The sequence below is a fragment of the Oratosquilla oratoria genome, chromosome 8, assembly GCF_046742065.1.
Source record: "Oratosquilla oratoria isolate Oo_2021 chromosome 8, ASM4674206v1, whole genome shotgun sequence".
Classification (NCBI taxonomy): Eukaryota; Metazoa; Arthropoda; class Malacostraca; order Stomatopoda; family Squillidae; genus Oratosquilla; species Oratosquilla oratoria.
Window position 1 is genome coordinate 79198545 of NC_134784.1, and position 12500 is coordinate 79211044.

General features: G+C 44.8%; 1 protein-coding gene across 5 annotated transcripts in view; it reads right to left on the reverse strand.

The window, feature by feature from the left end:
• Positions 1–12500, reverse strand: part of LOC143027847 (teneurin-m-like) — a 1035709-nt gene that overhangs the window by 822184 nt on the left and 201025 nt on the right. The gene's annotated exons all lie outside the window — the stretch shown is intronic.

A 12500-nucleotide genomic window follows, 5' to 3' on the forward strand; every position in this document is an offset into this window, starting at 1 on the left:
TTTTTTTTCAATCATATTCTGACTCCTACAATGCAACATAAATCGATGTAGTTTTAAAATAAATCAGAGCTATTTCTGTGACAAATATATGCATTCTTATATGACATTACTTGCATTGCCATGTTATTAGCGTTATGTATGCGAGAACAGTTACCATTCGTTTCAGTACAGTCTTCTTAAGATGATGAAAAAAATGAAAACGAAATACTATAGAATAAAGCTAAAAAAAAAAAAAAAAAGTGATACAAGATAAAGAAAAAACTAATAAAATTTACAGAAAATAACAAAATAAAATAAAACAAAATGTAATTAAATAAATCTCTATCGAGCCTCCCTAGGGATCGTGTTCCTGCAGCCGGGGAGCCATTACAGTAAATAGTTAATCTAAATTCATCTCATCTTTTTACTTCATTAAAGACACATTTCTTCTCGTTATCGGCATCTTCCTATCTCGCTCTTATTCAACTTTATTCTCTTCCCTTACTTGTACTTTCTTCACTGTTGATTTTTTTATTTTTTTTTCATTTTCACCTCTCATAATTTTCTGCACCCTCTCCCATCCCCCTTCTCTTACTATTCCTCTTCCTCCTCCCCACCGTCTTCTTACTTCTCTTCTTCCTCCTCCTCCCCTCCTCTTCTTCCTTCCCTTCCTCCTCTTCCTCCTACTTCTCTTCCTTTTCCTCCTCCTCCTCTTCCTCCTCTTCTTTTTCTTCTCCCTACTCTTCTCAATCGTTTGAAACTGTCTTTCACATATTCTCTGCTATTCAGTATAAGATTTGTTTTATCATCATCATCCTTATCAATTAATCTGTCCTATCAAAACCAAAATCATGGGACATCATTACCTCCTATGCCTCCTTTCCTTCCTTATTATCTCTCTGCCTCCTATCATCTTCTCTCTTTCTCTGTACCTCTCTTCCTCTCATGTGACTCTCTCTTTCTCTCTCTCTCTCTCTTTCTCTACTCACTCTTTAATTTTTTAGCATAGTCCTACTCTCACCCTGTCCAAATATTACAAAATCTTATATATGAATTACTTATGCACTGAACAAGTGATCGACGCCGGTTAACTGGGGGTTGCGGGTATCCTGCAAGAGAGACCTGGTGCAGCAGGTTGAATTTTTTTTTGCCTTTCTCTCATCCTTCTTTGAAACCTCTTATCACCATTTTCCTTTCTCCAACTAAGAAAAATACATAAAGGGCCAAGACTAAACAAGATTCCATTTGCTTCTCAATTTCCTTCTCTCCCTCCATTCCTTCTCTGACCCCTTCTTATCTCTCTTTTAATTCATCTCTCTTCCTCACCCTCCTCCTTCTCCTCCTCCTCCTCCTCCTCCTCCTCCTCCACGTCTTTCAACTTATTCCGCCTCTTCGCATTTTTCGCCCCAACTGTTCTGTCATTTTTATTTTCTTTAATTTTTTTTTCAAACTTTCGTCACCCTAAATTACTTATGTATTTCTGGCTAATTTGCTTGCTTCTTCTTCATCTTCTTCTTCTTCTTACCTTCGCTTCTTCGCATCTATGCATCTTCGTTTTTCTTCTCAATTTTGCTCATTGCAACTTCTGTAATTTTTTCAATATTCCTCCCCACTTCGTCTTGTCTTTTTTTTTTTTTTTTTTTTTTTGCCTCCGCCAACTTTTTCCAGCATTCTTTTCTCTTCGTATATTCCGATTTTTTTTTTATTCTTCGTCATTTTTTATATTTGTATCGATCCGACCCGACAATCTTATTCTCCCTGAGGATGCCTTTTACACTGTGGAAGTGATACAGTATAGACTCTTGTATACGAATTTATACAGAGTGAAAGATATTACAGGTTTGTCTGAGGATAGATTAAACATGACGATACATTATGGGAATTGGATAGAGACGTAAAAAGCAGATTATCATAATGTTTAGCCACTTACGAGTATCTTCCAACAAACCAGGGAAGATAGTTTTGGCTTTCACTGTACACCAAGATTCTAAAATTCGACTTCAAGTGTATATTGTTCATATCTAATAACAGACGGTCCCCCCAGTTGCCTCATTCTTAACACTTTGTAAACATGTCTGATGTTTTTTGAATATGAGCGAAACTGAGAGAGAATGTTCCGCAGTGGCCTTCATTTGTAAATGAACATTTCGTTCAACCATGTGTGAACAATCGCGACGCAAAGCAACCTTGACCTCGCCTATTAATTCGTGATTTACAATTTTCGATATTTTTATTTTCTGTTACAAGTATTTTCATACACAGGTACAACAGATAAAAAAATAACAGAGGTTTCAAAAAATATATCTTTTCAAAGGGTCTCAAGGTGATTAAATAAAACTTTAATTACGACTGTACCTGTGTCGATTTGGTTTTCATCTTCGTCTTCGACCTAGTCTTTGTCTTCTTTCTTTTCCCATCTCTTCTTCATCGTCTGTCAACTCTCCGTCTATCTCCCCCATTCATTTGTTCTATTTTATCCATTCTTCAGTTCTTCATCTCCTATTTTCTCATCCCCTTTCCTCTTCACTATCTCTTCTTTATCGTCTATCTCATCATTCTTATTTTTCTTTTCCTCTTCAATTCCTCTTCATCCATTTCCCACAGCTCTGTCTCATATCTATTTTTCTCTACTTTTCTGTTCCTCTCCCTCTTTTCTCATTCTTCTTGCTTTCATTTCTCTTCTGTATCCTCTTTCTTATTCTATCCTGATCCTTCTTTCCTTTCCCCATTTCCTCTTTCTTCTTCGTCTGTTCCCTATTCCTCCTTCTGTATGTCTTTTACCAACCTCTCCTGTTTATCATCTTTCTCCACCTTTACTGTGCTTTCTTTCTTTCTCTCTCTCTCTCTCTCTCTCTCTCTCTCTCTCTCTCTCTCTCTCTCTCTCTCTCTCTCTCTCTCTCTCTCTCTCTCTCTCTCTCTCTCTCTATTTCTCTTCCCTCGTGCACTCAGTAACTTTCCCCACTCAGAGCTTTTATTCAAAACCGAATAAAATTGCCTGAGGACAGCCAGAATAGAGTCCGTAATATAGTCTCTAGCACTATTAGGGTTGATGGAAGTGGGTGGAGGGGGTCTATTTTTCTGAATAAAATCGTCTGGCGGTATTTATAACATAAGCACAAGAATAATGATATGACCAAGAGTCTAGAGCCTATGGTAACTACCTCAGTGGAGTAGTTAACAGAAAACGTGGAAGTTAAAATATTGACAAATTCGAGGGAGGATTGGGCAGTTGCCCTTCTTATTCCACGCCATCGAAGATAGCGCCATTAAGAATTATGTACATAGATTCTATCATAGATAAACTTCTAACTAAGATCTAACGGACCTGCAAATCACCGCCGACGTCCGAAAGTGTTAGAAACTAACTAACAAAGAAAAGAACCTATATCGTAAAACTAACAAGACAATCACACTCCCATTCTGACCAGATTTCTCTTCTCCTCCCCCTCCTCCTCCTCCTCTTCCTCCTCCTCCTCCTCCTCTTCCTCCTCCTCCTCCTCTTCCTCCTCCTCCTCCTCTTCCTCCTCCTCCTCCTCTCCCTTCACTCCTCCCTCTCCCCCTCACCCTCTTCGATCTCCTCTTTCCCCTCCTCTCCCCCACACATATTTCCCCCACATCTTCCTCCCCACCCATTCCTCCTCCCCCTCTCCCCACTCCTCCTCCCCCATATCTTTCTCCCCACCCATTCCTCCTCCTTCTCTCCCTCCACTCCTCCTCCCTCTATTCCCCTCCTTCTCCTCTCCCCCACCTTTCTCCCCAACATCTTCCTCCTCCGCCACCCCTTCTCCACCACCTCCTCCTCCACCAACCCCTCCTCCACCCCCCTCCTCCACCACCCCCTCCTCCACCACCCCCTCCTCCACCACCCCCTCCTCCACCACCCCCTCCTCCACCACCCCCTCCTCCACCACCCCCTCCTCCACCACCCCCTCCTCCACCACCCCCTCCTCCACCACCCCCTCCTCCACCACCTCCTCCTCCACCACCCCCTCCTCCACCACCCCCTCCTCCACCACCTCCTCCTCCACCACCCCCTCCTCCTACTCCTTCTCCCTACCCTTAGGTCCTAACAAGGTGGACCTTCAGCGGTCCTTTCCCCCACATCTTCCTCCTCCGCCACACCTTCTCCACCACCTCCTCCTCCACCACCTCCTCCTCCACCACCCCCTCCTCCACCACCCCCTCCTCCACCACCCCCTCCTCCTACTCCCTCTCCCTACCCTTAGGTCCTAACAAGGTGGACCTTCAGCGGTCCTTTCAGCGCTAAATGGCTGGGCGTATGAGGGGCACCTGGCCAAGAGGCCCTCCACAGGTGTCAAGTGGGAGGTAGGAGGGTTCCTCGGACGGCGTGCGCGTGTCCGCGACAATAGGAGGCCAGGGGAAGACCTCCTCATTTCCCTCATTTATGTCTCCTCTTAAATTACTCTTCTCTTCCTCCCCCAACTTCGTCTCTCCCCCTCCTCGCTAACTCTTTCTAGTCCCTCTGCCGGCTATTCCCCCAGATTTCTCCCAAAACCTCCTACATTAATCACCTCATCCCATTTTTTCTCCCTTTCAAAGGTCTACTCCCTTTACCCTTTTATCCCCCTTTCACCCCATCCTCTTCCTCTTCCTCCTCCTCCTTCTCTTCCTCTTCCTCCTACTCCTTCTCTTACTCCTCCTCCTCTAACACCGTATTCTCTCTCATGTCTAAGATATTACAAAAAGATAGCTTACCTGATATATTCTCTTCAAAAAGTGAGGAAATTATTATGTTTTTTATGAATGTCTTCAGCCTAAGCTTGTGATGTACCGAGTTAATTCAAGACTGTGCTAGACGATTTCATTCAGACGAAAAGAGATCACCTAGATGGTGTGAGTCCTCTCCATTAACACGAATGTTCACAAATGGTAGCAAAAGAAAGAGAGAGAGAGAGAGAGAGAGAGAGAGAGAGAGAGAGAGAGAAGGAGAGAGAGAGAGAGAGTGAAAGAGAGAGAGAGAGAGAGAGAGAGAGAGAGAGAGAGAGAGAGAGAGAGAGAGAGAGAGAGAGAGAGAGAGAGAGAGAGAGAGAGAGAGAGAGAGAGAGAGAGACAGAGAGAGAGAGAGAGAGAGAGAGAGAGAGAGAGAGAGAGAGAGAGAGAGAGAGAGAGGAGAGAGAGAGAGAGAGAGAGAGAGACAGAGACAGAGACAGAGAGAGAGAGAGAGAGAGAGAGAGAGAGAGAGAGAGAGAGAGAGAGAGAGAGAGAGAGAGAGAGAGAGACAGAGAGAGGGGGAAGGGAGAAAGAGCACGTGCATCATTAATGTCAACCATCCCATAGCCTCCCTACTTCTTTTCTCCGTTCTCCTCCTCCCTTCCTCCCCCTCTTCCTCCTTCCTTCTCCTCCTCCTCTTCCTCCTTCCTTCTCCTCCTCCTCTTCCTCCTTCCTCCTTCCTCCTCCTCTTCTTCTTCTTCTTCTTCTTCTTCTTCTTCTTCTTCTTCTTCTTCTTCTTCTTCTTCTTCTTCTTCTTCTTCTTCTTCTTCTTCTCCTCGTCTAGTAAGCATCTAGCGGCGTGTCTCCATATCAACTCAATCAACTCTGCCCTCCAAGATTAGCAACTCAGGTATTCATCTCAAACCCTTCTCATCTATCCCACGCTTTGATTAACTTGAATCTCGGCAGCAGCTCCCGGGATCTCACAAAATGAGGTCCTTCAAGCCAGGGACGAAATGGGTAGACTGTCGTGTGACCAACTCCTGGGGATCTTATTTGGCTCATGGAAAAATCTCCAAATACCAGTTGGTGACCTTCTCGTCTACACTGGACCGGTTCCAAGGAGGGGGAGGGGGAATAGGTGGAGGAGGAGGAGGAGGAGGAGGAGGAGGAGGAGGAGGAGGAGGAGGAGGAGGAGGAGGAGGTGGAGGAGGAGGAGGAGCAAGAGGAGGAGGAGAAGGAGGAGGGGAAGTAGTAGTAGTATGAGGAGGTAGAAGAGGAAGGGGAAGAGGAGGAGGAGGAAAAGGAGAAGGAGAAATAGTAGGCGAAGAATTAGGAGGTAAAAGAGGAGGAAGAGGAGGATGAAGAGGAGAAGGAGAAGGAAGAGGAAGAGGAAGAGGAGGAGGGGCGAGAAGAAAGCACAATGGCTACTCCTATTAAAAATAGATAAAAAAAAAAATCAAATAAAATATTCACAGAAAAATCTCACCCCTCTCTCGTCCCTCATTACGTAAGGAACCACTTCAGCAGCTCTCCAATCCCCCCCACCCCCACCCCGCGTCTCTGCCCTTTCGTATCAGTACCTATAGCTTCGGGGCGTGGGGAGAATGGGGTTGGGGGGAGGGGGGAGAAGGCGTGTGGGGGAGAAGGCGTGGGGGGGAGGAGAAGTGTCTGGGTGCGTTTTCAGAGATTAATAGTTCATTAAGCAGTAGGCAGTAACGAGAATACTTACCGAAGGCTTTTGACAGTCCTCAGCCAGCGAGAAGGGAAGACATTAGACTCGGAGTATGAAACGAGCTGGACAAAAAGAGGAGCGGGGAAAGGAAGGGCGGTCAATTGCAATTAAACATCACGGGGTCACGCGGGTGGAGGGGGATGACGGAAGTGGAGTTACATGGGGATGGAGTGGGAGGGGAGTGAGAAGGATGGGAGTGAGGGGGAGAGAGTGAGAGGAGAGTGAGTGAGAGAGGAGTGAGAGGGGAGAGAGTGAGAGAGGAGTGAGAGGGGAGAGAGTGAGAGGAGAGTGAGTGAGAGGAGAGTGAGTGAGAGGGGAGTGAGAGAGAGTGGAGTGGAGTGAGAATGGAGTGAGAGTGAAGTGGAGTGAGAGTGGAGTGAGAGTGGAGTGAGAGTGGAGTGAAGTGAGAGGGGAGTGAGTGAGAGGGGAGTGAGTGAGAGGGGAGTGAGTGAGAGGGGACTTAGTAAGAGGGGAGTGGGGGAGAGGCGAGGGAGAGAGAGTGAAGGGAGAGTGGAGTGGAGTGAGAGTGGAGTGGAGTGGAAGGGGAGTGGGTGAGGTGGGAGGGAATGGTAAGGGAAGGTATGTGAAGGGAATAGTCGGGCAAAGTCAGAAGTAAAGTGAATGAGTTGGAGTAGGAGAGAAGGGAGCTATAGGGAGTGGAAGGGAGTGGAAGGGAGGGGTGGATGGTGTAAGAGGGTACAGCCAGAAGTGGAGGTGCGTGGAGGAAATGGAGTGGAAGTGGGAAGGGGCTGGGAAGAGAAGGGAAAAGAAGAGTGGAAGGGAGTGAGAAAGGGAGGGAGAAGAGTAGAGGATAGTATAGAAACGCCATAAGTGGAGTGAGGTGGAAATGTGGAGTGGGAGTGGAAGCGTGAGAACAGAATGCGGAAGGGGAGGAGTGGAAAATGAAGAAGTTTGAGAGGAAGGCGTGGAAGGAGATTAAAGACTTAAGAGGAAGAAGGACTATGGATATCAAAGAAGAGAAATCACAAGACATTTCGAATTAGTCTGAAGACTGGAAGGATGTCAGAAGAAAGGCACAGCCACGAAGTCCAACCCAAAGAGTTTCTCCTCCTCCTCCTAGCAGCGCTCGAAGGAAGTGACTACGCGTAAGTAAAAATGCCACGCAGCACGGAGGACGACTGTGATTGGTTGATTAAAAGCAGGCCTCTGATTGGTGGAACAGCCGGAGACGGATTTAAAGGAAGGGAGGGACGAGATGGGAGGAAAGTTAGTGAAGGAGGGTAAAGATGGCGGGTAATTAGCGATGGTGGAGTGAATGAAGGAGAAGGAATAGGAAGGGAGAAGAGAAATATCGAGAGGATGATGGTATAACGGTGAATAAAATTGATAATTAGAGTTGGAAATCGTAGTGAACGTGGTAGGGGTGGAGGTGGTGATCGTGGAGGTAATTTTGGTGGAGGTGGTGGTTTTGGTGGTGATAATGGTGATGGCGTTGGTGGTGGTGATGGGGTTGGTGGTGGTGATTGTAGTGGTGATGTAATGATTGTGTAGGTGGTATAGTGATTGTAGTGATGGTGGTGTTCTGGTGGTGCTGTGGTGATGGTGTAATGATTGTGGTGATTGTGTTGTGGTGGTGATAGTGTTAGTAATGGTGATGGTGAGAATGGTGATGGTGAATGTGGTGATAACTGACGTCATACAAGTTAATTCACTTCAGAAATTTCTCCTCTTCCTCCTCCTCCTCCTCCTCCTCCTCTACTTCAATCCCTTCATACTCGTCCTATCCGCCATATTCCTTTTTTTTTTTTTTTTTTTTTTTTTAGTACTTGAAAAAGCTGTAATAAGCGAAACGTCGTACAAATAAAGGCTTCGTCCTCATATGGTGTTCAACTCGTCAATCATATTCCATTCTCCAGCCTTTTCGGGATTCACGGACCGCGACCCAGCCTCCATACTTCCCTCCACTTTCAGGCCTCCATAACTCCCTCCACTTTCAGACCTCCATACTTCCCTCCACTTTCAAGAGAACATTGAGGTCTATAGATTTTAGACAAACGAATGACTCCAACTAACTCTAACACAGGAACACATCAAACACAGACCTCTCGTTCATCTCATTGGATAAACAGATAAAAGAACGCACGAATAAACGTTTAAACAAATAAATAAATAAGTAAATACATACGTAAACTTATAGATTAAAAATAAATAGATAAAACAACGACCTGATACACAAATACGTATTGAACTCTTGTCTGTTTGACGCAGGATTTGTTTGATTCACAATTCAACAAATAGAATCATTACATTGGGTGATTGTTACTTAAATAAACATATAATTACAATCATTATTCAATTATTTTCTAAGCCACATTAGACCAAATATAAACATACTTCTAAAAAGAATAATGGTAAGTTTAAACAAACAAACAAAATACAGGTAATCTCGATGAAAGACGAAGATACGAGAAGAACTTGAACATAAACAGATTTAAACACAACACATGCATACATGCGAAGATAAATACATGGAATACACACATAAACACACAACCACTCCTCTGTTTCAAGAACGGGCTCTCATAATGCATAAATGCCCCCAGCAAATACAGCCCCCAAAAATAAAAAAACAAAAAAATAATCTTAATCCCCTTCCCCTATACCCCCATAACCACCACCTAAATCCCCCATACCTCCAGGTTGACAACAAACCAAATCCTTCAAGAACCCCCCTCACCCCCCAAAAAAAGAGAATCGCCTGCATAACCCCCCCCACCCCCCTACGATCAAAATAATTTCGCTTTGTGTACCGACATCCTCTCCCGTCAGCGGGAGACGGGAGGTCGGCTCGTCTCAGCTTAAAATGCTTGAATCCGCTCCTCCCCCAATAAACTCCCCTTGATGCCATTAACACTAATATTGCTTTAATGAAGCTAAATCCATTACCCTGGATACAATCTGAGCTGCCGCCGCATCCTCATCCACCACCACCTCCTCCACATCTTCCTCATCCTTGTCTTCGGCACCAGTCCCTCATCCCCAATGCTCCCTCCTCTACCTCCACCTCTTCCACCACTACCTCTATATCCTCCACCACCATCTCCTTCATCACCACAATTTACACCACCACCATCTCCTCCATCACCACCACTAACACCATCACCTCTTCCTCTTCCTCCTCCTCCTGCTCCTCCTCCTCCTCCTCCTCCTCCTCCTCCTCCTCCACCGCAGCCTTCGTTCCTTCTCTCACTCCAATTCAGCCACTTTCACTTGCGTCATTCTTTGGCCATGCACATCTCCTCCTCCTCCTCCTTACCTCTCCTCCTCCTTCTCCTCCTCCTCCTCCTTCCTACTCCTTCCCCTCCTCCCTCCTCATTTCCCTTCCACCTCCTCCTCATCTTTTCTCCTCCTCTCCACCTCCTTCTTACCTCTACTCCTCGTACTCCTCTACCTCTACCTCCTCATTCCCTCTACTCCTCCATCCTCCTACACCTTCTCCTTCTCCTCCTACTTCCTACTCCTCCTCCCCTTCTTCCTCTTCTTTCGAATCTCCACCTCAGCCTCCTCTTTTCCCTTCATCCTCTAGGTACATTCCCTGTGTCTCATCATTCACACTCTTCCACTTTCACTGATCCACCCACATCCATTCAGCCGGGTCTTGTTACTCCACATCCCTCCTACTACTACGCCCTACACTCCTCACAGACTCACCTCCATATTCCTGTTCCTTCCACACAAACTAATAATTGACCAACTCCTCCACCACCCCTTGCTCTATCTTCTTTTCCTCTTCTTCCACATACTCCTCCACCCCCCCTTGCTCTATCTTCTTTTCCTCTTCTTCCACATACTCCTCCACCCCCCTTGCTCTTTATTCTTTTCCTCTTCTTCCACATACTCCTCCACCCCCCTTGCTCTATCTTCTTTTCCTCTTCTTCCACATACTCCTCCACCACCCCTTGCTCTATCTTCTTTTCCTCTTCTTCCACATACTCCTCCACCACCCCTTGCTCTATCTTTTTTCCTCTTCTTCCACATACTCCTCCACCCCCCTTGCTCTATTCTTTTCTTCTTCTTCTACATACTCCTCCACCCCCCTTGCTCTATCTTCTTTTCCTCTTCTTCCACATACTCCTCCACCACCCCTTGCTCTATCTTCTTTTCCTCTTCTTCCACATACTCCTCCACCACCCCTTGCTCTATCTTTTTTCCTCTTCTTCCACATACTCCTCCACCCCCCTTGCTCTATCTTCTTTTCCTCTTCTTCTACATACTCCTCCACCCCCCTTGCTCTATCTTCTTTTCCTCTTCTTCTACATACTCCTCCACCACCTCTTACTCTATCTTCTTTTCCTCCTCTTCCACATACTATTATTATTCTTTCCCCTCCACCTGCAATCTCTCTATTCTTCCTCCCGTATCTACTTCTTCTATCCTTCCTTATCTATCTTCTTCCACTTCTGTCCTCCGGCTCTTTCCTCTTCTCGTCCTCATCCTGATCCTACTCCTTCTCCACCTTTCCTCTACTCATACATCATTCTACCCCCTATTTCTCGTCCTCCCTCCTCCTTCCTCCACTCCCTGTCTTCCCCCTCCCCTCCACTTCCTCCTCCTCCTCCTCCTCTTTCCTTTCCTCCCCTCCTTGTCTTTACCCCTCCCCTCTTCTTTTTTCCTCCTCCTCCTCCTCCTCCTCCTCCCACTTCCCCTTCTCTTTCTCCTTCACCTTCTCCACATCCCCTCAGCCAGCCTACATTCACTGACGCCATTACTAGGCCATGCAGTCTTCCTTTGTGTGCTTCTTCTTTTCCTCCTCCTCCTCCTCCCCTTCTCCTCCTCCTCCACACAAACTTTTGTATATACAGTATATTTGGGTAATTCCTATTCATCTCTTACCATCGTAGATTCCCTTCATATTCTTTGGATTTACTTATGTAAGAAATGTGCAGAAGAGCACATCAATCTACAGTGGACATGATCTGGCGTACGGTTTTACACTTTATGTATATAACAAGGTGTGGTTAAGGAATATCTATCTATCTTCTGCATATCTCTCTCTCTCTCTCTCTCTCTCTCTCTGTTTTACACACACACACACACACACACACACACACACACACACACACACACACACACACACACACACACACACACACATATATATATATATATATATATATATATATATATATATATATATATATATAAAACCAAGAATACTATGAAATACAATGAGTAGTGTAAAGTGAAAACATATTATTCAAAGTCATGCGGGGCTGCTCTCTGTCTTTGAGCTGCTCAACAAGGAGATAAACTAAAGTTAGATGAATGGCGGTTCCGGCTCTCCTTTGCATTGTCTCTGCTAAGTTAGGTTATAAATACCCAATAACAATAACAATAAAAATAACAATAACAATGATAATAACAATAACAATAATAACAATACTAACAATAATAACAATAATAATAATAATAACAATAATAACAATAATAACAATAACAATAATAACAATAATAACAATAACAATAATAACAACAACGACGACAATAACAATAACAACAACAATTACAACAATATTCTCTCCTTCTCAGGTTGCTTTCTGACATTTTTCTTTCATTTCTCTGAGCAATATCCCCATCCTAACCCCCTTGCCCCACCTTCCTCCATTTTTGCCTGCAACCACTCCACGTGCCTTCCCTATCAAATGTTTGGGTACCTCCATTATCAACTCCCGACATCACTCCATCTCGGCCTACTCCATTCACCTCCCCTCTTACACTTTATCTACTACCTCCCTGTCCTCCATTGAGCTTCCCTCCACAATCTATTCCTCTGTCCCGAATCTCCTCCACACCCTTTGATAACATCTGAGCTGAACATCAATTCTACTTTCATTTTTCGTTTGATTATTTTTTATTAATTTGATTATGAATCTATTCGTTTTATTTGTGTATTAGTTCTTTTCTATTTTGTTTATTTATTTTGGTTATACATTGTTGACAGGTTTCCCTGAGGCTACAACGGTAAGATTACTTCCAACAATTTCTTTACACCAATAACGTAGTTTATAAATTCTATTAGACGGCACCAGTTGGTTTTATCTAAATGGAGAGACCCTGGACTATAAGAACTATACTCTGTTTCAGCGGATTTGAG